The sequence below is a fragment of the Rhinopithecus roxellana genome, chromosome 17, assembly GCF_007565055.1.
Source record: "Rhinopithecus roxellana isolate Shanxi Qingling chromosome 17, ASM756505v1, whole genome shotgun sequence".
Lineage (NCBI taxonomy): Eukaryota > Metazoa > Chordata > Mammalia > Primates > Cercopithecidae > Rhinopithecus > Rhinopithecus roxellana.
In genome coordinates, this window is record NC_044565.1 from 3176988 (window position 1) to 3200111 (window position 23124).

Here is a 23124-nt window from a genome sequence, read left to right on the forward strand (position 1 = left end):
AGGCGGCCCTGGGCCGCCTCATTTCTTTATTAACACCACCACCTACAGGGACGGTTTTGAATAGGATGGTGTGGTGTGGCCCGTAAAGCGTTGCAAGAAAAACAACATTCAGAACAATTGCACCACATTTTTTTTCAACTTCCTGTTTATTAGTATTTTATCTAAGAGCAGAACAAAAGTCTGTATAAATGGGAGAAAAGAAAACAAATAAATGCACTGTTAAGGCCTATTCACAATCTATTCACAATGCACACATACAACAACTTGTCAAGTGCATTATGTTTTTTAATTGAACCCACCTCAGACCTTCAAATGTCTCTGATGTCAGAGGTCAAGAGGAAATAAACGGAATCTGTTATTTTATAAGAATTATATGTAACTAATTTAAAAAAAAAAAGCAAGGGGGCGTGTTTTCTGCACAGCTGTATGACAGTATTCCTTGCTACACAGTACAAGTCAACATCAGTAAGAATTTGTATTTTGCTAGAAATACGCATGAATACAATGAAAATGCAAACGTCCCCCTGATGTTTGGTGCAGAGCTTGGTTGTGTAAGAAAAGGAAGAAAGTATGTGGTCAAGGTGTGGGCGGCCTTTGAGGTTCCCAGCCTAAGAGGTGGACAAAGAGCTGGTGACACCTTCACCGGAATCCTTCCAGCTAAGTCACGAGGTCATTACGAAATTGTTAGTGACGTCTGTGAACTCTGCTTTTCTTCCTTAACCTGCCTGCCATGTTGTTCTTTGGGCTCCTTCTCTGCCTGCTTTTTGAAAGGCTCAGGGCCAATGAGATGGAATGAATGAGTGGTTATAGAGCTTCCACTGTTGACCTTGATGGCCACATTTTCTCTTGAAAGCAGCCGGTACGGTCTGTTTTTGTGGATACTTGTGAATCAAAGGGCTGGGCCTTGGCATAGTTCCCTAGGACCGGACCCTTGTTGTTGTTGTTGTTGTTGTTGTTTTTAATCTATGATTAAAAATACCACTGAGTCTCATTTATTTTGAGTAGTTCTAATGTCATGTTTTCCTTACTTGAGAAGGATGCCTAGACATTTGGGATTATCAACTTGGGGAATTACCTAAGATTTTTTTCTATGCCTTAGTAATCAGGAGTTTTGTTATTATTTACTTTCCATATCTCAGTCTCCTATGACATTGGTGCATATGGCCTGGTCTAATTATTCCTGATGCCTATTACCTCGTTCACATGAAAATAAGAAGAGGCCTCCTCTTGTATAGGGTAACAAGAAACATATCTGCAGATAGAGAAGGCATAAATCAAAGCTGAAATGCGAACTTAGCACTGGTCAGGACCAGTTTAGCTAATCAGAAACAGATTGCAAATGCCCTAGCAGAACAAATACTGTCTTTCTAAATGGCTGAAAGTGCTGTGAGGGACTAAAAGTGAACAGAACAATCACAACAAACAACAAAGGTCACCAAATAATAAAGCAGCCATCATTTGTGTGCTGGTAGTAATCACTGAGAACTCACTGCATATGTCTTGGACATGGGAGATGAAGAAATGTGGGGTTGGTTTTGTTTTACCAAAGGGCATTGATCAACCCTAATCAGTAGTCAAATCTAGGAAGGGGACCCTTCCTGGAGAGAATGCCTCTGTGGAATTCACTATTTAATTTTTGGTGATTTTTTTAATTGACAAAAACTCTATCACATTTACTGTGTAACATGATGTTTGGAAATAAGCATTAAGGAATGGCTCAATTGAGCTAATTCACACATACTTATCTTTTATGATGAAGACAATTAAAATTTACTCTCAATTTCAGAATACAATACATTGCTATTAACTAGAGTCACATGTTATACAGTAGATCTCTTAAGCTTATTTCACCTATCTATCTGAACTTTTGTATCCTTTGAACAGTATCTCCCCATTACCCTACATCCACCAATGCCTGGTAACCACCATTCGACTCTCTACTTCTGTAAGTTCAACTTTTTTCTATTCCACATATAAGTGAGATCATGTGTTATTTGTCTTTCTGTGCCTAATTTATTTCACCGACCATAATGTCTTCCAGGTTCATCCATGTTGTTGCAAATGTCAGGATTTCCTCATTTTAGAAGCTGAATAGTATTCCATTGTGTATATATGTGTGTGTGCCGCATTTCTTTATCCACTCATCCACTCATGGACACTTAGGCTGGCCCTGTGGCATTCCTGACTGGCAAACATAGATGAACCTTGAACCTCTAACTTCTGCTAAGGGAGGAATTGCTTAAGAGTAGACAAAACATTTTATCAGCATCAGAAAATATTTTTGGGCCAGGAGTGGTGGCTCACACCTGTAATCCCAACACTTTGGGAGGCCAAGGTGGGTGGATCCCCTGAGGTGAGGGGTTCGAGATCAGCTTGGCCAACATGGCAAAACCCAGTCTCTACTAAAAATACAAAAAAATTAGCTGGGCATGGTGGTGGGGGACTATAATCCCAGCTACTTGGGAGGCTGAGGCAGAAGAATGGCTTGAACCCAGCAGGCGGAGGTTGCAGTGAGCCGAGATCGCGCCATTACACTCCAGCCTGGGTGACAGAGCAAGACTCTGTCAAAAAAAAAAAAAAAAAAACGCTGGGAGCGGAGGCTCATGCTTGTAATGCCAGCACTTTGGGAGGCCGAGGTGGGAGGATCACCTGAGGTCAGGAGTTCGAGACCAGCCTGGCCAACATGGTAAAACCCCGTCCCTACTAAAAATACTAAACATTAGCTGGGCATAGTGGCGCGTGCGTGTAGTCCCAGCTACTCGGGAGGCTGAGGCAGGAGAATCGCTGGAACCTGGGAGGCGGAGGTTGCAGTGGCACGATCTCGCCTCACTGCAACCTCCTTTGCTTTTGTTGCCTGGGCAACAAAAGCAAAACTCCGTCTCAAAAAAAATTTTTTTTTGAAGCCACTCACTGACTTCACTCACTTCACTGATAGGATGCACAGAATAAGTCAGAAAGAAAAAGCCCCCGAGTCTGCTTCACAGAAAGGAAATGTGCATGAACGAAATAAGAAGTCTTTCTCAAACACAAACAAACAAAAAGCAACTCCCTGTGCTGATAAGGAAGGAGTCAGATGCTCGGAACCAGGAGCTAGGGTTGCTAGGAGGACGGGGGAAGAGGCATGAGGGCGGGTGTCTGAATAGGAACTGTTCTGCCACCATCTCACAGGGGGGATGGAATGAGGGGCATGATGCCTAATTTGCAAGGCGTGATCTTGAAAGCCACTGACATCCCTCTCCCAGGCAGCTTACAAAAGGAAGAACTAGTGTGACAAATAAGTGAGAGGTGGTTACTTGCAAGTCAACAAATGCCTCCTTTGCGCACCAATATGCTTAAATTTAGTGGGTCACCTATGTCTCTGAGTAAAACCTAGCGGACATCTGGCTTGCTTCCCTACTATCCCATTAGCAAGCTTCGTAACTCCACCCTCAAGACAGGAGTGGAGATAATGGCGGGCAAATTAATGAGTACGTCACAGTCTTTTATGCACTGTGATTGGCTCATGGATAGGCATGTGATCTGGCTGGTCCAATCAGGATGAACCTCAGCACTTTTACAGGAATGCTGTGACAGAAGTTTTTTCCTGCTGGTTTGGACCTGAAAGGACCAACGTCAGCCACCTTGGGATCATGAGGGCTGAGTTTATTTGAGAATGGGGTCAGTGCATTAGAAATTGGGCCAGGAGAAGAGAGAGCTGAAACATCTTGACTTCATTTTAGCTGTATCTATGCCAGCCTTTTCCTACATTGTTCACTTGCATGAGACGGTAAAACTCTGGATTTTGCTTAAACCACTTTGAATTGAGTTTTCCGTCACTTTTAAACAAAAAACACTTAATTAAATCAGCAATGCCTCTGCAATTATGTACTACCCACCACCCCTAAAGAAGGTTTTTACAAGTGTAGACGACTCCTCCTTCATATAGCCCTCAGTATTATGCAACAGTCCACCCCATTTGACTAAAGTCACAGAAATGTATATACCAAAAGATCCAAAAAAATGGAGTGAAATGCAGCTCTCTTAGTGCCTTTGCTCCTTAGCACACTGAGAGATCCTACTCCCAGTGATATTACCCCAGGCTGTCAAGGCCGGTCCCCTGAATTCTCTTTTATAATTGTACAATTATAAAGAAAATTAAAGTGGAAGTTAAAGCACCCAGAAAGAAAACCAGATTAAATGATTGAAACACAGAAGACTAAGTAATGACAAAAGACTGCATAATATCATCATTAGGCCTCCCTCCATTTTCAACATTATTTCCCATTCAGCTTTTTTATGAGAAACAAATTTCTTCAACTCAAGGAATTTATTTTGCTTCAGACTCAGTGTTCTTTCCTGCAGAATCTGACCAACTAGGGTAGAATAATGCTTGAAGAGCTCTGGATTTTTATGTTATAACAAATAATTATGTATAGGTTTCTTGACATTACTGATTTCTCACTGAGGTTCAGAATAGCTCAGCATACATAATAAGGGGTTTTTAAGAGGTGTTCACCCTGATGCACTTAGAAATAACATCCAACTTTGATCAAAGTGTACTTTTTGAAAAAGTTCTTGATACTGTAAGCTTTGATTTGCTTCACAGAAACACCTCTAACTATAAGGGCAACTGCTGAGGTTTGACATTTCATCTGCCCTGATCTTTCATTCATTCATTCATCAGTGTGCAGCACTGAGTTAAAATAAAAAGATCCATGTCATTGGGCTTAGAATTTAATGTGAAACCCTGATCCATGCAAGCTAAGGGCCAGGGAAGGAATGCCAGCTAGCTTCCTACGGGCAGCAGCTGAAGAGCTGAAGAAACCTGGTGGCCAAGTCAGGCCAGGGAGTTCATTGAGCCTCTGCTACCCATGGGCCTACCCCTTCCTGGCATCCTGGGTCAATGGATGGATTCTGACTATGGAGGGCCTCCAGTTCAGCCTCTTTTCATACCCCTGGGGGTTATCTGCAGTGCAGCAGCCCCTTGGTGAAAGCCTCCTTCTTGCACTGGGGACACCCTGGTCCCCCTAAAATCCCACATATCCCGTGGAACTCCATGGGTGTGGATTCTGAATTCCTTAGACACCAGCTCGTTCACTCTCATTTTACAGGTGAAGGGAGCTGCTCTCTGTCCAAGCAGATCAGGGCCTCCATGGGCTTGCTACCCAGGCAGAATTCCAAATTCCTGGTCCATCAGAGGTCCTCATCTGCTCCTCTAGGAGAGAATCCTGACATAAAAGGGAGGAAAGATTCCCCCTCCATGTTTCCAGTGCCCATTGGTTATCACTAGCCCCAGTCAAGCCTTCTTGTGGCTCCCAGCCCCATCTCACTTGCTCAGAGCTCCAGAGCCTAACATCCCAGACTTCCTGAAACATTGCTTAAGCCATGGAATTTTCCTGCTCAGGGACCCACAGAGCTCCCTACTGGCACCAACACAGAGTTGACATTCTTTGCCCAGGCTGAGAAAGACCTCTGTGGTTTGCTCCCACCCTAAGTATGCAACGTTTCCCTCCTCTCACAAATCTCTTTGTGCTTTTATTCAACGAAAGTATGTTGAGCACTGGTTTATTAGTTTGCTTGAGCTACTATGACAAAGTATTAGAGACTGACAACAGAAATGTATTGCCTCACAGCTCTGACGGCTGGAAGTCTGAGACCAAGTTGTGGCAGGCTGGTTTCTTCTGAGGCCTCCTTCTCTCCTTGGCTTGTAGACGACCGCCTACTTGTTGTGTTGTCACATGGGTCTATATCTTAATCTCCTTTTATAAGGACACCAGTCATATTGAATTACAGACTACCCATATGACCTCATTTTACCTTCCTCTTCGGAGATTCTTTCTCCAAATATGGTCACATTCCAAGGTACTGGAGTTAGGGTGGCACCATACGAATTTGGGATGGGACACAATTCAGCCCTTAACAAGTCCCTATATGAACCAGGGAATGGGGATGGGAGGAGAAAAAGCGACATAGAAGGGGACAAAGATGGATAAAACATGGCCTCTGCCCTCCCTAGACAAAACTCCACTGTTCACACAGGAAGATGGCATGACTTTCTCCTTGCCCACCCCAGCCCCAGCCCCTCCCTCTGCTGGGCAGCCTCTGATGCTTTCCTTCCTCCTCCATCTAGTCAATCTTTCAAGGCACATCCTCATTCCCTTTCTGTGGCGCCCCCTACTGGCTTACCCTCCCTCAGTCCCTCCTGGACTGCCCCCAAGCATATTACCTCCTCCCCATGCTATCTTGACCACCCTGTGAACTTCTCCAGGGAACAGCTACCTGGATGATCTAATGCAAGGCTGGGCATGGTAGGCATCAAGCCAATATTTCCTTCTCATGGGATAAAACACGTTCTCCTTTTCTGCTTTCTCTCTGGTAAAAGGCACCAAAAGGCACTAGGGGTGTCTAGCTCCTCCACCACTTGTCTATGTCTTTCAGATAAATATTACCTATTTTATTGTGTTCTGAAATGCAAAACCTTTCTAGTGTCAGTAAGTGAAATTCCCAATCAGCATACCATGATGTTATATTCTTCTAGGTCTTATATTTTTACTAGCTTTATGCCCAGAGTTACGTGTGTGAGAAGTGACATTTTACTGTGTGGGACAGGAATGCCATCCTCACTGATGTTAACCATGTCACATTGGAATGAGGTCTCAGAGGACAAAAAATAACCAGGGGTCTTTAAAACTTAATGCATCTTGAGGCCGGGCACAGTGGCTCACGCCTGTAATCCCAGCACTTTGGGAGACTGAGGTGGGCGGATCACTTGAGGTCAGGAGTTCAAGACCAGACTGGCCGATATGGTAAAACCCCATCTCTACCAAAAATACAAAAATTAGCCAGGCGTGGTTGTACACGCCTGTAGTCCCAGCTATTTGAGAGGCTGAGGCACGAGAATCGCTTGAACCCGAGAGGCGAAGTTTGCAGTGAGCTAAAGATTGCGCCACTGCACTCCAGCCTAGGAGACCGAGCAAGACTCTGTCTCAAAAAAACAAAACAAGGCCGGGCGCGGTGGCTCAAGCCTGTAATCCCAGCACTTTGGGAGGCCGAGACGGGCAGATCACGAGGTCAGGAGTTTGAGACCATCCTGGCTAACACGGTGAAACCCTGTCTCTACTAAAAAAATACAAAAAAAGCTAGCCGGGCGAGGTGGCTGGCGCCTGTAGTCCCAGCTACTTGGGAGGCTGAGGCAGGAGAATGGCGTAAACCCGGGAGGCGGAGCTTGCAGTGAGCTGAGATCCGGCCACTGCACTCCAGCCCGGGCGACAGAGCGAGACTCTGTCTCAAAAAAAAAAAAAAAAAAAAAAAAAAAACAAAACAAAACAAAAAAACAAAAACAAAACAAAAACTTAATGCATCTTGAAATGTGAACAAATTATCCTATTTTACACTTTTCTTTTACTATCATCAGCAATAAATGCCACCTGATATGTGCATCCAACACTGTGCCCCAGCCCTTTCCTGCTGAGCTAAATATCAGCTCTTAACTTTGAATATGCCCTAGACTCACACAGACAGACCCTCAGAGGTCTTCTCTTTGCTCCCAAAGTGCTTTGTTCAGAGTCTGGTTTAGTGGCATGGTAATTAGGAGTGTGCACTTTGGGATCTGTTTGACTTTAAATCTACCTACTGTGTGACTTTGGACAAATTACATAACCTCTCTGGGCCTCATTTTTCCTCAAAGCCCCCCAAAAAGTCACTGAAGGGCATTGGGGGCATCTGGCTCCCAATGTGAGGATGAAATAAGATAATTCAGATAATTAACCTGGCCCAGAAGCTGGAACTTTTTTGGCCCCCGGGAAACACGAGTGTTAATATTCACAATACCTTTCCCAACTATCTGCCCTTCCAAACTGTGAACTTCCCAAGGACAAGGGCACTATTCCTTAGGTGCCTAGGACATAATAATCACACAGCTAATGTTTGTGGAAAAAAACACATGCAATGACTCAATTCTACTTTTAAAACTGGCTTTTCCTCCTTATTTTAAAATGTAACTTGCTCACCTTAGGGCCTTAAAAAATATGAAACAAGAAGAGTAACACAGACCAATTAAAACTTTTAAGTTAACTGAATGAAACTCCCCAGCTCCTCATCCTATGGATGAAGTCTTTGGGCTTCATCCATAGGTTTCCAGGGCAAACACCCCACAAATGCCAAATAGATTTGCACATGTGCTAATTATCTGCTTTGCAGTGTTTCCTATAAAATAAATACTTTCAAATGCAAAGTTGACTGTGAAAAGTATACTAATTATAGAGAATGAAAAGCCGTACCATGATGTTCATCCTGAGGCCAAATGAACAATGATCAAAACTTCTAACTGAAAATTCCTGGAGAGCACCTTCATTGGCAGCATATGCCGTCTCCTTGCGGCTCTCTCAGCCAGCACCAAAGCCAACCTCCAGGCTGTGAGTCTCAACTTAGCCCAAGTCACCATCCCCCACACTCCCTGAGAGTAGTTATGTTTTTATTATCTGGTAATTAAAGATAAAACATAGTATAAATTGACTTATGCATGTAAGAGGATTTCTATTATTTACATCACAAGAGTTCCAATATCATAGAATACATAAATGCTAGAGTCACTTGTGATTTTTGTTATTTACAGAGGCTGACAGGCAGGTGGGTTTCAGCACCCCTGCCAACATGGTGGGATCTGAGGTTGCCAGGGAGGGGACCACTCCTCAAGGAGAACATTCCCCTCTGTCTACCAGCAAAGATCCAGGCCAACTGCTGGCTGAAGAAAGAGCACAAAGAAACATGGCTATGAAGGGTTTCCGCTCTTACAACCCTATAAGGAGTATATATTTTACAGTGGAAGATCTGATCCTCAGAGCAAGTCAGTCCTATATCAGCATATAGTCCTGGTATTGTCCAGAAAAAATAAATCGTCTTGCTACTTAGAGACATTAGCTACCCAAACACAGTAGAAGATACAAGATCACATAGTATTCAAATTATTACTAACCAAAAACGCCTTGTAGTACTTTAGGGGTACAGAGCAAGCAGAGAAAAGGTGGTGGTCCATGGAGTGTCCTTTGTGACATTCAGAACTGAGCCGTCCCCTGTAACTGGGCACCATCTCTGCACTATCCCTCAGGTGTTAGGCTCTGAAACACTCCAGCTGACTCAGAAAATGACTCTCGGTGGGGGATGGAAATCAGAAGCTCTTTATTTTTTATTTTTTGTTTATTTATTTATTTATTTATTTTTTTGAGACAAGATCTCAATGTGTCACCCAGGTTGGAAGGCAGCAGTGCCATCACAGCTCACTGCAACCTCTACCTCCCGGGTTCAAACCATCCTCCCAACCTCAGCCCCCAGAGTAGCTGGAATTACCATGCCACCACACCTGGCTAATTTGTGTGTGTGTGTGTGTGTGTGTGTGTGCATGCGCGTGTGTGTGTACACGCATGTGTGTGTGGAGATGAGATCTCACTATGTTGCCCAGGCTGGTCTCGAACTCCTAAGCTCAAGCAATCATCCCACTTCGACCTTCCAAAGTGCTGGGATTACAGGTGTGAGCTACCGTGCCTAGCTAAGCTCTTCAGAAATGATCTACTTCCATTTTTTTTGAGGTTTGCCATGTCACAGAAAATGAGACCCCACTGAGAGATTCATATGCGCAGGAAGAAAGGACAATGTGTGCTTTTTTCACAAGGGGAGAGCAGGGAGTCTGCAGCCCGCCTGAGCTGCAGGTGCTTCAGCTGGTTTCACACTTGCTGCCCCCAGCCCCTGCCCCTGGCCAGACACCGGCCTCTGTGGGCGGCCGGAGGGCACCGTGCGTTGGTGCAGGCCTTCGTGGGCAGCAGCGCTGACGTTAGGAAACAAGGCCCCACCCACACAGGCTGGGTTTCAGTTTCACCAGGCGGCAAACACCATTATGCAAATTATATTCCTTGCTCAACTCCCCATCCCCCACCACTGTCTTACATATTCATTCTTCACTCTGAAGTTAATGTACACAAGAGGCCAACTAAGGATTTGCATCCTATTTACTTTAAAATGCCCAGGTGCAATTTTGAAACAAGATTCTCCTTTCAGAAGGGCAATCACGAATATAAAGTAGAGAATTAGTAGCGGTGTCAAGAGTAAAGCCCTGAGGCTAATACCAAACTTCTAACATAAATGAAGCGTTGAAAGGCACATGCCAGGAATTATATAAACCAAAGGAAAAAGACAACTGAGGGGTGTGTTCCCATGCATTCGATTTGGTCCAAGGGGAGCCAGGCCCACGGAGAGTGGACAGACAGCCTCGGGCCTCTTCAATCCTCGCTACACATGTCAAGAATCCCTGGGTCTCGTGGGGCTTAAGAAAATGAATGTCTAGTTCACATTCAGGTCACGTTCTAGAAATTAGGGCATGCAGTCATTTTATCTGCATTATGTGTGATTTATTTGCAGTTTAACTCAAGTGATTTGAGGTACCGACTCAGACAAAAATATTCCGAACCCAGAAACAGTGTTAGTAAAATTTGTAGGGGGTGGAGGGTGTGGGATGGGGTGCACAAAGCTATGCTTTCCTTTACTGTCATGGTAAATAAATTAGTTAGGGTTATTCATTTAGACCTGAATAATTCCATTCGGCTATAATCATTATTTTATTTATGAGATTCAGATCATTGTAGTGAATAATTTTGCCCTTGCTTCTAAAGAGGTCAAGGGTTTCTATCAGCAGACACAGAGAAGGAACCATTTTTAGGATGGTAATTTCTATTTCCCTCAAAAACATTCTTCCTTGGTCCCCACTTATACTCAGTTTCATTTTTCAAGGCGGATTGCAAGGTTTGTGTAAAGCTCACAGCTGCAATGAAATTACTGATAACTCTGTGAATTACCCTGAGTGCAAAGACAAGCTAGTCCATTTATAAATGGCCCTTAAGATAACAGTAAACTAAACTGCAGTTGGGAAACCTTCATAAGATAAAAACTACAGACACACCGTCCCTTCTCGGAAAGCCCTGAATAAGAAGTAAACAATGCCAACAACTCCCTTAGTGACTTGTCACTCCACTTAAAATGGCCCTTATTAAGCGTGATGTCCTCCGCCTTAACTGTAAGACCAACCAACTCAAATGTAAGTCAACAACAAGAACATATTTCTTTGCAAGGGATTCTGTGCAAACTCATAGGCGATTTAGTTGAGGAAACTTGAACAGCTAAAGTACACCCGGGCTGTCTGCTAATTACCTGCCAGGCAGTCACCTGAGCACTCCACTATCGTTGCATGGTGTGCAGAGCCATGAGATAGGATCTGTCTCCATTTATAGATCATAAAAACCCAAAGCTTTAGAGAGGTTAAGTAACTTGCCCGATGAAAGCAATTGCTTCTGACCCTTGTACATCATTATGTCTACAGGAGAACACCGTATACACATGTTGCCTAATCTTTGAACACCATTTACTCAAGAATGGCTTTCCTTTCCCTGCCGTACACACCCAGTCCTTTCTGGTCTGTGTGGAAACATCTGCTGGGTTCAGGGATGTGGGGTTACGGATCTCACTGTTTCCGTACCCCAAAACTATGTTCTCCAACAGCTCAGTCAATAAAAACAGCTGATATCGGGGCAGAAGATGGAGTTCTTGGTTCAGGACTCTCTCTAATGTCCTGGACTGCAGAAAAGCCCTTGCCCTTGCCCTTACCCTGGATAAATACCTGAGAATTTGTGTCTCCTTCCCACTCTGCAGGCACTCTTGTCCTCTCCGTTCCGTTCCTTGCCTCCTGAGGAGCTTCAAGATTGCTGTTCTGTAGCCCTGGGCTGACGTGGGGAAGGGAGAAGGGTCCCCCGCATCCCTGGTGGGAACAGGAATGGGTCTGCCCACCAACTCCTATGAAATTTTGCATACCTGTGCTTCCATTTATGAGGCCATCAGTTCTGCTAGTCTCAGAGCCCCCCAGGGAGGGAGACCCAGGGACTCTGCCTGGAACCTACTGCTGTGAGCGTTTCTGAGGTGTAGACAAACAGCTCCCCCCACACCTAGCCAACAACCCACTCTCAAGGTGGGAAACATCTTTCTAAGGACTTGCATTAACCCATCTGGATAACCCAGGGTAGTCTGGAGCAGAGGTCGAAACCACTGAATGGCTCAGGTACGGTAGAAAATGCCTCTGATTGTTTTGGACATCGCTGCTATTGCAACAGAGAAAGATCGAGCCCCATCACCTAGAAGGGATTTCATTCTTTGCAACAGGAAAGATAGTTCAGAATCCAATGCCAATTATTCCCAGAAAAAAAATACCATTTGAAACATTACAAATCAAATTAAGTTACATAAATCCCCTTCCTCATCCCTTCCAAGGAGGGTGGATTCTGCGGATGTCAAAGGTGACTGTGGCAGGTTTGAAGGGTGGGAAAGAGATTGAATTAGAGAAAACCAAGGAAAGAGCAACTGCCAGCCACCTAGGAAAAAGGAGAGAGGCCTAGGTGATGGGACTTCAAGTTGGGGAGAAACAGACACAGAGAGGTGAGTCAGAGGGAGGCTACAGAGGGGTGTGCTGGGGAGAGGTGGGGCTGCCTCAAGGAGAGGAAGCATGGGAGGAGACCTGGTCCAGGTTTCAGAGGCTCCGCCCAGCAGTGTGCAATAGTACCTCCTCCCCCAAGAAATCAGGATTGTGCAGGAAACACTCTCCTACTTCTCAGTGGCCACTGGAGAGCTCTGAACCCAATTCAGCGTCAACAGCCAGGCGTTGTCACGCAGTTCCTCTGACTCCGCAGCAGGTTCTAATTGCTGTCACTGTGAGTAGACTAGGCAATTTTGCCCCCTGCCCCAAATTCCTAATTGTAATAGGAAGTTAAACTGGAGCATTTTTTTTAAATTGCTCAAACAAGTCTTTAGGAATTTAAATGTATTTATAGAAATGTGTGTAAGTACGTTTACGTACATTTCTCTACAAATATTCTTGTAAGTAAATGTTATTTATATATACTGCAGATCTAATGATGCAATTGGCTTCATGTTTTTAGATATTAGAGATTAAGGGAGTTTCTTGGCCAGGACGGTCAGGAGGAAGGGAGAGATGCTTAAAGAAATTGACAGAGCCGCATGGTAGAAGTCTGATAGAAAGGGCTTGAGTGAAACCTGGGAAGACAGTTCATTAAGCAAAAGGTGCCCACTGCCTGTTGGGAGCCAGTGCCTCCCACATAGTGGTGCTCAATGCACTATGGAACTCAACAGAGCCCTGGCAGAGCACGCTCCGGGACTCACAAATCCAAATGGGTTAAAAGAGAAACAGAAGAATTTGGTCGTGAGAGAAAACAGAACTTCTGGACTTCTATTTTATCCATATTTTCTGTCCAAGAAAAAAAAAAAACATTAATACTGAGAAGGAGACTGTTAGTCGGGGTTCTCCAGAGAAACAGAATCAACTGGGTGTGTGTGTGTGTGAGAGGAAGGAGGTGGGAGGTTGAGTTGTTTAAAGATTAGGTTCCCACAGTGGTAAGGGCTGGCAAGTCCAGACTCCACAGGGCAAGCTGGCAGGCTGAGACCCCAGGAGTCCCTGTTGCAGTTCGGGTCAGCTGACAAAATTCGATCTTCTTTGGGGAGGTTTGTGATTTTCTGTTAAAGCCTTCAACTGATTGGATGAGGCCCACCCACATTATGGAAGGCAGTGACTCTGCTTTGCCAAAATCTACTGATTTAAATGTTAATCTGCTAAAAAGTGCCTTCACAGAAACATCCAGGATAACATTTGACCAAATATCTGGGTACCATGCCCTAGCAAAGTTGGCACATAAAACTAACAATCACAAAGAGACTGACATTGTGTGGGGCAACTGAAGCCCAGGAGAGGGTGGAGAGTATGAAACGGCATCCAGGTGATGAGAACTGAGTTCTGTTTCTGTCCGGTGACCTGCAGCCCAGCAGCCAGGACCTGATCTGTAAGAATCACCGCCACGACCTTCTCAGGAGTCCGTAAGACACCAGCAATTCTGGTGGCCTTAAAGGGCTAGAGGGTGACTCCATAAACCCTGAACCTTGTATTTACCTTTGACAAGATTCTAAGATAGATTGCCAAAAACATGCTTTAGAAAAACCTTAGGTAAGGGGCCAGGCACAGTGGTGGCTCACGCCTGTAATCCCAGCACTTTGGGAGGCTGAGGTGGGGGGATCACCTGAGGTCAAGAGTTCAAAACCAGCCTGGCCAACATGGTCAAATCCCATCTCTACTAAAAATACAAAACTAGCCGGATGTGGTGACAGGTGCCTGTAATCCCAGCTACTCGGGAGGCTGAGGCAGGAGAATCACTTGAACCTGGGAGGCGGAGGTTGCAGTGAGCCGAGATCACGCCATTGCACTCCAGCCTGGGTGACAGAGGAAGACTCCATCTCAAAAAAAAATAAAGGTAGGTAGTAGTAGGTTATGTACTTTTGGGTACAAAAAACGAAGCCAAACAAACAAACAAACAACAACAACAACAAAAAACCCACCTAACTTCATAAGTGTAAAATACGAGAGTTATATATGTGTGTATGTGTGTGTTTTGTTTTGTTTTTATTTTTGTTTTTGTTTTGTTTTTGAGACAGGGTCTTCCTCTGTCACCCAGGTTGGAGTACAATGGCTCCGTCTTGGCTCACTGCAACCTCTGCCTCCCAGGCTCAGCGATCCTCTCACCTCAGACTCCTGCCTAATCGGGACAACAGGTGGGCACCACCACACCTGGCTAAGACTTTCGTGTTTTGTAGCAGAAATTAATGGGGAACAATGTTATGGAATTCCATCATTAACAGAAGTGTAATGTAGCCACCAGCCAAGCAAAGGGCTCCAAGGTGCACTAATAGGGTCTTATAGGGTGGGAGGAGGTGGCCCCTTACTGCTCTATGCTGATCAAGCCTCACCCGAAGCACCTTACTTCGTTCTCAGGTCTACAGTTTTAGCAGGACAGAGGCAGCTTAGAATATTCAGGGGAGAGTGAGAGACAGTGAGGGAACTTGTTAGGTGTGAGGTGGTCAAAGGAACCCTGGGCCTTGAATATCTTGGTGGAATGTGAAAGGAGGTAGACAGATTGAACCATTTTGTACCAAGGGATGCAGATGGAGGTTGGAATGTGGATGGAGGTTGGCAAGTTTCCAATACAGAACTGTTCGATGAAGACCAACTGTTCAAGCCATCAGAAGAAGGCCGGGGCTGCTGCATCACTGGGGACATCACAGAAGAGTCAAGAGGTTTCCAGGGGCTGCAGGCGATGGTTGCTGGGTCCTCTGTAACTTTGGGCATGAGTCTAGGAAAGGAATAATAGCTTTGCAGAATGCTACAGCAAGTGCAGAAGAGTAAAAAACGAAGCTGACATTTTCTGCACACCTCGTGTGTGCCTCCTTCTGTGTTGTGTCCCACAGTTAACACTAGCAGCAGCCTCTGAGACAGGCATTATGGTTACCTCCATCCTACAGATGAAGACATTGAGGCTTAGGGATGCAAACTGAATTGCCCAAAGTTACACGACCAGTAAGTGGTGGGCTAGTTCAAACCCTGATCTCTGGGACTCCAGAGACAAAAGAACCGGCGGTCTCAGGGGAAAGGCCAAGTGGGTTGTATTTAAGACCATAAAACCAAAAAAAAAAGTCTGAAAGAGAGACCTAAGTTGTTCATTTAGTTTTTATCTCTACTTGGTCTCATCTTAGTAAATTTCACACGAATAGAACATGTGGGTGAAATTACAATCAAAAATTATGAAATAAGGCTGGGTGCGTTGGGTCACGCCTGTAATCCCAGCACTTTGGGAGGTCGAGACAAGTGGATCACCTGAGGTCAGGAGTTCGAGACCAACCTGGACAACATGGTAAAACCCCATCTCTACTGAAAATACAAAAATTAGCCAGGCATGACGGTGCATGCCTGTAATCCCTGCTACTCCAGAGGCTGACACAGGACAATGGCTTGAACCCAGGAGGCGGAGGTTACAGTGAGTCTAGATCACACCACTGCACTAGAGACTGGGCAACAGAGTGAGACTCCATCTCAAAAATATATATATATATACACAAAAAACATAAATCCAAGGCAGAACTCAGGCCTTTTATACCACCAAAGACAGCCAACCCTTTGGAGAATGATCGTATACAATTTAGTCAGAAAGGTACATGGGAAAAAAAATCATAGAAGGTGGGCCAGATGGATATCTTCTGGTGATACTGAGAGAGCCACAGGTTGAACCAGAAGCCCAAGCGTGGGAGAATGAAGTGTGTCTACAGAATGACTAGGTCTCAATGAGGAGGGCCAAAACTGGCCTAGCCAACTCCAAGGGCTCTGACTGAGGTGCCAGAGGAACAGACAGGTAAGGCCACCCTTATGATGGGAATGTCGGATCCTGCCCAGAAAACTGGGAGCTCCCTTGTTCCCAAAAGCAGGAGAATCACATTTCCACGTACTTGCAATTGTTGACTACGGGTCAGAATCGTTGAAAACAAAAAGTGTAATGTTTGAAATGAGAAATAGATTTGATGTACCTGCTAGCAAAATACTAAATTTTTGTAGCCACCAGATGTAAAGCACAGGATCAGCAATGAAGAATGCAAAGGGGAGCATACTGTGTCTCTATAATCGAGCATGATGACAATAATCAGTCAGGCATTTCACATTTCACCTAACCACTTGCTGCACAATTTCTCCATGGGTGAAATAAATGGAAGTGGGTCTTTTTATTTTACTTTATTTTTTAAGTAACATAGTCTTACTCTGTTGCCCAGGCTGGAGGACAGTGGCATGATCATAGCTCACTGTAACCTCAGACTTCTGGGTTCAAGTGACCCTCCCACCTCAGGCCCTCAAGTAGCTAGGGCTATGGGTGTGCACCACCATATCTGGTCAAGTTTTTTTGTGTGTGTATTTTTTTTATATAGATAGGGTCTTGCTATGTGGCCCAGGCTGGTCTCAAACTCCTGGGTTCAAGTGATCCTCCCACCTCGGCCTCCCAAAGTGCCGGGATTACAGGCATGAGCCACTGAGTCCAGCCCAGAAATGGGTCTTTTAAATGTATTACAAAAAACAAATGTTGTGGGCTGAACTGTGTCCCCCCTCAAATTCATATGTTGAAATCTTAACCTCTAGCACCTCAAAATGTGACTGTATTTGGCCATACAGCCTTTAAAGAGGTAAAGTAAAACGAGGTAATTAGTTTAGGCCCTAATCCAATTTGACTGGTCCTACTAGGAAAAGGGAATCAGGACACAGACATGAGCACGTACAGAGAAAAGACTGTGCGAGGAGAAGGCTGCCGTGCACAAGCCAAGGAGAGAGCCCTCAGAAAAATAACGATCTTGCTGACACCTTCCTCTTGCACTTCCAGCCTCCAGGACTGTAAGAAAAGAAATTTCTGTTGTTTAAGCCACCAAGTAGTATTTCGTTATAATAGTCCAAACAGACTAATGCACAAATCAAAACTACTTTAGTCTTTCCACTTTATTGCAAATGATTGCAAGGTGTCCAGGTTTTCTGTCTTCCCCCAGCCTGCAAGGGCTCAGAGAACACTCAATCCCCATGATCTCAGCCAACACATGAAGTCTGATTTCACAAAACTTAGTGATGTCCTCCCAGTGGAATCCTAAATGATAAGGAAAATGGTATAGAGCCAAGACTCGAATGTTAACAACCCAGGAGCACAGAAACAGCAGAGTTAGCTGAGAGGCGTTATAGAGAGAAGCAACGGAATGCACACTGAGCGTTGTGACAAGCCGATGACAGTGGGGAACAGTGCCCACTGTCACAAAAAGAAAGACCCTCAGCAGGTACTTTAGAGTCATGTGCATGCCGTAATATGTGGGGAAGAAAGACTATTCCAAATGGATCTGGCTCTTTAAAACAAGGGAATTTTCCTTGCTTGGGAACCAGCAAAATCCAGCTGCTCATTGAACTGCCCATCTGGAATCTCACAAATTTGCACCTTGAAGTTGTTAATAAAGGACTAGGTTGATAATTCGAATAAACCCTGTGGTTTGGAAGTCACCGTTTTTCTGCTTAGTGTTTGACTTTCAAGCTCTTCTTTTGGAATAGCTCTTCAGGGCATTCTATGGATGTGTAATAAACTGACAAATTCCTTGTGAGAAGTTTGAGAAACTGTCAGGTGAAATGAGCCAGGTGGGAGAGCCCGGATGACTCAAAGCTGAAGCAATGAGGGCTTTTTCCACTGTGGCTTCTAAATGTGCTCCCAGGGTACACCCCCCGCCAAAATTTTCAGCCTTGTTTTGAGCAACGTCAACCTTGGTAGAAGAGTGCATCATCCTGAGGGTGCTACCACGAGGGACCACATCATTTGCATATTTATGTCACAGCAGGCCTGATCCACACAAACTCCTGTCTCTCACCGAGTTGTGTACCTTTACCTCCATGTGCTCATTGGCCAGCCGGAAGACACACAGAGAACCTCTTGTGCTCTCAGCCTCGGTTTGCCCACCTCCATGCCTTTGTACATCCTGACCCCCACTCCACACACCTGGACCACCACTGCACATCCAAATCCACCTGCCTCTCAGGGCCTTGTCCAAATGCTGCCTCCTTCATGAGCACCCATGGTGAGTCCAAGGCAAGTCCCTGTCCCTCCCTGAACTCCAGGTCACATCACCGCAAGCCATCTTCATCAATTTGCCTTCCTTTTTTATACCCCCATTGCTTAGATCTTACTTTTGTGGGACTGTAAGTGGTTTCCACTGGGATGCCTTTCTAGTTCACCTCTGTGTCCTCATCAATTCAGTGCTGAATTATATACCTGTGATTTTTTTTTCACTTCATTTCAATATCATTACTTTCTAATTGCAATGCAGAAACATTCCTAGTGGTTATATTCCAAAGCACACTGTCATTTGGTATTCTTTATAAGGTACAGTGACTATCATGTTTGCCCTTCCAGGCCCTAAAATCTTTCCACTCATCTGTTCTGCTTGTATGCCTTGATGCAAGAGGGGTTAAAGTTTCATGCATAAAATTTCTGCACTAGAGGGCACACTAGAGCATGTCCGTGCATAAATATGAACACATATAAATATGTGCATGGGATGAGGCAAGAAGACGGGGATAGTAGAGAGAACAGAAGCTGGCTGAGTCTCCTTTGGAGATGATCTGGAGGAGCTGCATTTAATCCAGACATAAAGCCTTCGTCTAGGAAGTGATCTTCTTCAAAGGCTCTTAGTCTCGTGCATGAACATGAAGCAGCAGAACCTGTGACTTCCAAACCACAGGGCTGTTTAAATTATCTCCTGTTCCTTTATTAACTGTGTCAGCATGCAAATTTGTGAGATTTCAGGACATACAATTCAGGGAGTATTGGATTTTATGGGTTCCAAATAGCAAGAAATTTCCTTGTTTTAAAACAACCAGATCAACTGGAATATTCTTTATTAATTATATATTGCCTAATACTATCTGGGATTGCAGCTATTGACCAGCGATGGCAAGCTGGTCCATCATGGGCAATGAAGGGGCCTGGCTGGGCCACCTGTTTCTCCATGGCTGCCAGAGACATTGGCCCTGGTCACTTACACGATCTCCATGTGTACAGCCCAGCAGAGGAGCTGGCCGCACTGCAGTGGCTGCAAGAGCATGCAGGTGTCTCCATTTGTTTTTGGTGGCTACTTAGCCAACATATACTTGGGGGAAGGAAGGGCAGTCCCCCAGAGGTGCTTCACTAATTCTGTAATAATATTTCTACTCTGTAACACTCTTAATGCTGGGGCGAGAGAAACTGCTACCACCCCATGCCCACCCTCCCTCACATGTGTCACGTTTTTCTGGCCCATCTGCCCAGGCAGGGGCCCAGGTGTTGCCATCTGTTCTGAGTTTTCAAAATGTCAGTGTGATATGGGCAGCCTAGAGTTTCACAATTCAGCCCAGTTCTTCACCCTGCCACGTCTGTCTTGATTGCGGCTCTCATGTGTCCATTCTGCTGCTGCCTCCCACAACCCGGGTCCTTTCCTTCCAGGCCACACCAAGATCCATGCTGAAAGTGACTTCTAGGAGGGCTACAAATCTCCAGTGTTTCTTCACTTCAATTCTTCCCACCAAGTCATTATTCTAAAGCTGCACATTCATCATTCCATCCTTTGCTCAGAAACCTTTAAGCAGCACATACACACGTGTGCACAGACACACACACACACACACACACACACACACACAGCCCTGCAGGTGAAAGACCCAATCCAACACTGTGATCTGGCAGTTGGGACTCTATACACACGTCCCCAGCCTCCTGCTCCACCGCAGCTTGCCTGAGCCAGTGAATCCAGATGTGCCACAGGCACCTGCACTCTGCCTCTGACCATGCCACTCCTCCATTTGTAATTATTTTCCCATTTTAAAAATTTCAATCCAATGTCATTTATCTTCTGCCTATAGTAATGTATTGCTTCTAATCTTCTACAATATTCATAGGTTTTGTCCTCAAAACATTTGTGTTTTTTGGAACTCTGGTCCCATGAAATTCTCTAAGAAAAAATAGAAAGTTCCACCATCATCTACATTTAACATATACCGCAAATGTTATGCTATTTCACATATTTTCAAAACACATATTTGGATATTTAAAATGCATGACCAAAGGCTCTGAGAAGTCTTGCAGATTTTTAGAAAAAGATGTTTCTCTTAGGTCAACCTGGTTTTACCCATGCTATATTTATTTGACTGTACACCCTTTGGGGACATAGTATTTATAATGGTCTCCACCACTCACTGGCACCCCCTGACCTCCAGTGCTCCCTTTACAGGCATCACCACAGTATGAACAACTGACCTACTGGTCATCTGAACATAAAAACAGTAGAGAGGAAGTGATAACAAACTTTCTGCTCCTTACGGGGTAACTACAGCTGGATGTGCTGGCTGTTTCATCTCTGAAGCCATCATGTTGGTTGAGTTCCCAGATTCTGCAAGCTCTGACCTCAGTGGGCTCACCTTGGCTGGAGCCTGAGCAGTGCAATCCAAAACTTGTTTGGGAGCTGTGGGTTTAGGAGAGTTTGGGAGGGAACATCGGTGGGATGGGCGTCATGGCCCCCTGGTGCTTTCTTTACAACTGGACAGCAAGTTTCCCCCAAGTAGGGTGCTTCTTTGCATTGTTGGCCTGAGCCTAAGGTCCTCATGGGAGCCTGGGACTCTCCACCACTGCTTTATGTAACAGCAGGTCCTGATTTACGAAATGTGGCTTAAAAGCAACTTAAAGAAATGCAAGGTCAAGGATAGAAGGTCAAGGTCAAGGAAGAAGGTCAAGGATCCTCATAGTGATAGAAATGCACCTCTGATTGTTCTCTCTGAGTCCCTGAATGCTGAAACCAGGCTGATACCCAGTACAGGGAGGACCCTAAGGTTGCAGGATATGGGTGGTGAGAGAAGAATCCTGGAGAAACTCGGTTTCTCAATCCCAAGGAATCCCGGGGATGGGTGAATAAATTGGAAAGGCTGCCCAACAGCCCCACTCCACAGAGCATGCCTTAAATTAAGACAGAGAGTTCTCCTGCAACTAGTCCTTCAGGGCCCCTGGTCTCTTAGTTCTGGGAACCAAGTGGGATAAGTGTCATCAGTCTGGTGGAGCAGGCAGGCCTCCTGCTGGCAGCCTGCCTTCTCTGTGGACCCTTCCAGGCCAGAGAACACAGCCCAAGCACAGTAAGCCATAGGGCTGGAGGCTCCGTGGGGTCAGAATCTCATCACATATTCTCTCCTTGACCTTTCGTTTCTTTAAGTTGCCTTTAAGCCACATTTCATAAATCAGGACCTGCTGTTACATAAAGCAGTGGTGCCTCAGTCATCAAAGGCAACTACGTCATTTGGTGTTGGCCCTGCCTTGTGGCAGGGGTCCCCTAGAGACCTATGCTAGGTGACTAGAAGCATCTTCTGGACTCAGCAGGAAAGGGGTTAAGACCCACTGATACCCAGACCTGCATGTCCAGGGGCAGTGTCAAATTTGACCGGAAATATTAAGAGTTTAATGCCTTCTTGTTCTACCGTTTTAAAGGGGGTAATTTCTGACATTCTTATTTTTAATAAAAAGGAAAAGCACAGAGTTTTTAATGATGTAATTATAAACTGGTGCAAAATGAACATGTGCAGCCCTTGTTCAAAAACCATTAAGAATTTTCAGATGGTAAAAGCAGGGCATTAAACCAAGCCCGGCCCTTCTCACAGGGGAGGCCCTAAGCGACTGCACAGCACGCACGCCTGTGAGGCCGACCCAGTGGACATCGACATCGGCCACGGGTCCAGCAGGGAGAGTGCCAGGGACTTCATGGTCTCACTGTAAGGCCTGCAAGGTGGCAAGACAGAAGTACAGCATCCTGGAAAGACTTCTTTGAGAAGAGGTTCTCAGTCCAGCCCTCGGTGCCCTCCCAAATTCCCACACCCTTGGGGTTTGGGCCGACTTGGCAGCCTCTAATCGTTTGGTTTTTCTCAAGCTCCACTCTTGGTGGGTTCAGTCTCCTTCTTGCAGGTTGTGTCCATTCCTACTCTTGAGATTATTTTCATCAATCTGGTTTAGTTTTGGCCCCAATCAGGCCTATTTTTTATTTGGGTTGCTTGTCTACATGTCACACTCAAGGTCAAACTTTCTCAATATGCAGATACTAAAATGCCTGGCCTGGCCTGGCCTGTGCTCAGGTCTGGTTGTCTGTCTTTCCTTGAGCTGACCACGCCCTGGATCCATTTATGCTGAGGCTCTCTGAAACTCATCTCCTGAAGTTTCTCAGCTGCTCTGGCTCCAATGGCCCTCCACTGTGTTTACTGTCCGCTAGTTCCCATTATCAGGCCCTGACTCCTTCCTGTTTCTGGCCCATATTCTCTAAAAGCTCTGAGCTCCATTCCTCTACCTCTTTGCCCTGAAGTCACATGGGAGTCAGAAAGACACAGACGTCGTGTCAAAGCTCTACCTAATCCCACATTCCAACTGGAAACTGCCCATGTGACACCTCCCCAACACATAAAACGTATCAGCTTAAATCTCATAATTTCAGCAGGAAAAAAGTGGATGACTTAATAAATAGTCTGGGAAAATTTGCTACACGTTTAGGATAAAATGAAACCCCCTTACTTCAAATTATAAACAAAAATAAGTTCTACTTGTTTTGACATTTTAAACTTTAAAAATAAAATTATTAAGTATCAGAAGAAAAAAATGTGAGGATATTTTTGGAATCTAGGGGTAGGAACAGATTTTCTAAGCAAGA

At 45.0% G+C, this 23124-nt stretch overlaps 1 long non-coding RNA gene across 1 annotated transcript in view; it reads right to left on the reverse strand.

Moving 5' to 3' along the window:
* The window catches only part of LOC104680401, a 65482-nt gene that overhangs the window by 25325 nt on the left and 17033 nt on the right, over window positions 1–23124 (reverse strand). The window lies entirely within an intron of this gene.